Source organism: Empidonax traillii, unplaced genomic scaffold, assembly GCF_003031625.1.
Source record: "Empidonax traillii isolate 1590-97213 ecotype Southwest subspecies unplaced genomic scaffold, ASM303162v1 scaffold7:size3022706, whole genome shotgun sequence".
Taxonomy (NCBI): Eukaryota; Metazoa; Chordata; class Aves; order Passeriformes; family Tyrannidae; genus Empidonax; species Empidonax traillii.
Genome location: NW_020955200.1, coordinates 1 through 5,003, shown reverse-complemented (window position 1 = coordinate 5,003; position 5,003 = coordinate 1).

The window sequence follows — 5,003 nt, the reverse complement described above, 5'->3', positions numbered from 1 at the left end:
TGAAGCACATCCATCCCTCCTGAACCCCCTTGTTTTCAAGGGTTGTTTCCCAGGGTATGCTCTGGACTAGACTTCTGAATAGGTCAAAATCTGCCCTCCAGAAGTCCAGCGTAGAGGTTTTATTGTTGGCTCGCCTTGAATCTCTGAGTATTGAAAATTCTATTATTTCATGGTCACTATTTCCCAGGCAGCCTTCAACCACTACATCTCCCATCTCTCCATCTACTACATCTTCAAGGTGCCTGGTTCAAATTTGTGACTTGCCAACATTTGACACCTATTATAGCACTTCAGTCAAAATAGTCTAATTTTCATGGCAACTTCTAGTACAAAAAAACAAAGCCACCCAACCAAATGACTCCCCAACATACTCTTCTGCTGTCTGTGCTGCATTATTTAGGAGCTATGCATAAAACTGCCCCAAGAGACATGTTCAGATGTTCAGGGCAGAAGATAAATGGTGTGTCCTCAGAGGGAAGAACTTTTTCTCTTTTGAGGTTCTGTGGGATTTTCACAGAATTTCCTTAAGTCATCTGTGATTCTACCTTTCTCCACTGACCTTCATTCCTGCATAAATTTAGCAGGTGGTATAAGTTTCTGGTAGAGATAAACTACAACATGGTCACCATTTGCCTTCTTATATCTATTACCCAGTGGAAATTATCTACTTATTACCTTAGGTTTAAGTAAACTTTTTAGTTTTTCTCAAGGCCTAACACTATGATTTTTCATGATGACTGACAGCAAAATTACTCTCCCACCCATGAATCAGTTTTGCCCATTGAGCAACATCTAGACTTAAAATTCTTTGCCTCATATAGCTAAATCATTCTCCTACTGTTGCACATGTCTGAAACAGTGCCTCTTCTGTTCCTGATTCAGAAATAAAACTTGCCAAAGTTCAGAGAATCTTTTGTCTTGATCCTTTACTCTGGGGAAGACAAATGCAGGCATTCTATACTCTGCTGTACTGCATAAAAGATAAGATGCTTTTAATTCCCTGCAGATGTTTTAGAGACAAGCTTCATCCTCTATGTAATCTTTGTCTTCATATCAGTCTTCTTTCCCCAGGTGTTCGTTTTTCAAAGAATCATTTCCATTATTTTTTGCAAATAATTCATCACTCCTGGAAGGCACTCCTTGTAAACATCTGTAACAATACTTCATCACCTTTTGTCAGGTCCAGGTCTGCTGCAGTGCTTATAAAAGGCATCCTGAGCTGAGATGTGTTGAGTCTGCTATATCAGTATGCTGACATATATGATTTCCTTGCTGTTACTGCTTTCAGATCAGACTATGTCTGTCTGTTGTCCCCCATTTCACATTTGAATTGTTATCTTGGTAGGAAAAGCCCTGTGAAGATTTCTTTCTTTCACCACAGTGGTACTCTCTTCCTGACATATTATGGTTAATATAATTATTATGAATAAGAATTAACACTCTATTGACCTAAAAATGCCTTTAGATGAATGGTACTGCCTCCACTGATTAAGGAAATAATTTTTCTTGCTCAGTTTTGTGTAAGAAACTTCTAAGACACAGTCATTAAAGGAATGAGAGGCATATATGGGGTTGCATAGTAGCCTGTAGGCTCTTACATCAAAATAGAGCAGCAACTGGCAGAAAATGTGTGCCAAGTCACTCAGTTAATATGTTGGCTTCTACAGATTGAACAGCCCATTTCAGCCCACAGATCCACAGACAGTTAGGTAACTTCAACTCTAGCATCATATGCAGCCTTTTTGAAAGCATCTGTCTGATAGCAATGTAGCAGTGAGTTGTGATACAACATAACTGGTGGCACAGTGAGAACCTTCTGGTCGTTTGGCATTGTGAGATCTTATTAACTAATTCTATAGTCTCACAGCAGCTGCCTGTTAAGGCACTCATTGGCAGTCTTTATAACATGCACATTCTCTTATCTTACAACTGAGTGACAGAAGCAGGTGTCCTATTTTTCTTGGGTATTTTTCAAAGGACTTTTTCTTTTTAATTCTTAGGAATTGTCTGCTCCTCTCACTCGTCCTCTATTTTTTTCCCTTGGGAAATGAATTTTGTATTAAGGGAATTTTTTTTTTTTTAAATCGGGGAGAAACTTAGTGTTTTCACTGTCAAAAGGGTTTTTTTGTGTGTATTATTTCCTCTGGCTCTGAGCTCTGAGTTAAAGAACAGACATTTTCTTTCTTCTGTTTCCATTCTTTTCCAGAAGTAGTGCTTTTAATTGAGAGTGTTTCTCATCTTTACTTCTTTGTCAAAACCTTCCTTATATTTTATTTATTTATTTACAATGTTTATAAGTAAAAAGCCTCTGAGTTGAATAAAAGACTTTTTCCATCTTCTTTTTATGCTGCTTTTTAAATTCTATGAGTTATAACTGTGGGTTTTATATTTTTTTCATAAATTAATATTTTAATTTCATCTGCTTTTGTTCTCCTTTTTCTACTCTTTGTTTTTATACAATTGATACACTTTTGTTCATTTTTTATTCATTATTATGGTGCCCAATAATGTAAAAACCAGCATTATAACATTTCTTGAGAAAACAGTTATTTCTCAAGCATCGAGTCCAATTTTCACTCCAGAAGAAAGATGGGAAAGACTTTGGACTGTAGAAGCTGATGTTGTGAAGTAAGGTCCAAAGCTAAATATTAAACCCAGCAAAAAAAGTGAGGCAGAAAATACAAAGTGCTCAAAATGGAATCCAAGAGACATAAGGAAAGCAAAGGAGAAGTAAACCAAAACAGTCACGCATTCAGGACACAATATCATGGCAAAGTGTGCATGACTTCCTCATAGGTTTACTCTGAGAGATTCCCAGATCTTTTTGTCATAGAAAAATATTTATGAATCGTCCTTGAATTTTGCTATGGGTGTACCCTCTCTGTACATTAGTATCAAAGATGTCTCTCAGATGTTCAAACTACCTGTGGTCTGCAGAGGGCTCCTGCCCATCTACCAAGAAATGTGGCTCTGTGAGCCTCAGTGGACAGTGGAAAATGGCCTCCTATTCACTTTACAGTGGGCTAAAGAGCATGACACAACATTTATAGTCTGTACTGTGTCTGTACTTAATAGTAGCTGTTAGTGGAACTTGAAGATGGTGAGGGGGTTGGATGTTCCTTGGTTTTGATCAGCCCAATATCTAGTTCTAGCTTCTACTCATCACTGGTAATATTTGAAAATGTTCTCTACTTTCCTGTAAATGTTTCCTGTTAATATCTTCCTTTGAGCTCTCTTTGATGGATTACCTATGAAAATTTGATGATAGAAATCACAGAGAATACACATCACAGTGACCAATATTACCTACTTTTTCCATATGTGTTGCACTGACACTGCACATCAGGAAGTAGTAACACATTGGTAAATCTTGTTCCTTTTGATATGAGAACCAGTTTTTAACATAAATTACTAAGTCATCAAACTGAAAATTGCCCCCCTCATTTTCATATAAGAATATGTGTAGATAAATGTACAGTAAAGAATGGAATGATTATGTATTTGGATAAGAACTGCACTATTTAATAAAGACTGCAATTATTGCCTCTGTCATACCAAGACACAAGGCTTCTTACAGTAAAAAGATGTAGAAAATCTGTAAAAGACATTACAGTAAAGGAAATATAGGTCAGTGATGTTTGAAAGTCATTGAACTGTTGATCAGGGAAACAGCAGGATTTAAATTACATTGTTTCTATCATAGTCTGGCTGATACATGTTAGTGATAGTTGACACAACAAGTCAGTCTGGTTTGTGTTAGCAATCATAGTTAAATTAAAATGTGATAAAAAATGTGAAATATGAATACAGAAAAACTGAAAACTTCACAAAATTTTATAGGGATCCTGACCTCCTCTACTGTGATTCAGCAACATAAATTAAAGAGTCAAGTGGATTTAATACTCTGAAGAGTCTTAGTCCATGTTCAGTAGCATTGTCTAATTTAGCTTCAGTTTTAATACAGGTAGGTTTCATGTGGAGATCTTTAGCTCATATTCATCACTGTTGTGTGCCAACCCATGAATGATGCGAAACTGTAAAACTACTGAGTAATCCTGGATGTTCTGTAGGAAATTATATTTCTTTCTCAATCAACAACTGGTTTATTGCACAAGTGCATCCCTTGATGAACTACGGTTCTTCAAAATTTGAATTCAAATGTCCCCTCTTCCTGCTCCCTCCCCCAAAAGAAGCTTTCTGAAGAATTTCCTCTGCCAAAGGCCTTGGTCAAAGACTGCTTGCAATTACCTATTTATTAAAAGTTTTTGGATTTTTTCAGTGTTTAGTTCTATGATTTGGCATATAATGCAGTTTTCTGTCTTGCTTTTTTCTTCTTCTTCTTTTGCTTCCTGGCAAATCAGTAAGATACATTCAACATGGAACTGTGCACAGGAAGTCCAACAATATTTGCAAATCTTATTCTGACTATGTAGGAGGGATGGATAAAGTAGAGCAGATAAAACGCTAACAGATCTGCAGCTGAACACCTTTTCCAGCTTTCACTCATTTTGCTATTTTCCCTGTTGTTCCTTAGAAATGTCACTTCTTTTTATGTCAAAAGTCAAAGTGGGATTATTTCATTAACCTCACTGTCAAGCAGTTCCTTCTTAAGTAAACCAGTTCTAAATACTTTTCTGTAAAAAAAACCAAACACTGTAGTGAAATTTGTAAGCTTCTGGTAACACCTAAGCTTTGTAAGCTTTGGTAATCCACCAAACAGTTAACTAATGATCTCCCTTGGCTACTTTTTCTCCTTGATTACTACTTGGTGGATGAGCCAGCTTCCTCAAAAATACTTTGGACTGTGTGACGGTTTGGACTTGGCTCCCTGCCAAATGCCCGAAAGCTAGGACAGCAGCCCCCTTCCCCCCTTCTTTCTTCCCTTAGGTTAAAGGAGAAAGAAACTATAAAAATTAAAGAACCCACAGTCAAGCTGCTTATATAAAAATATATCTATATTTACGCAAATTACAGTTATATACAGTTAAGATGCTATATACACA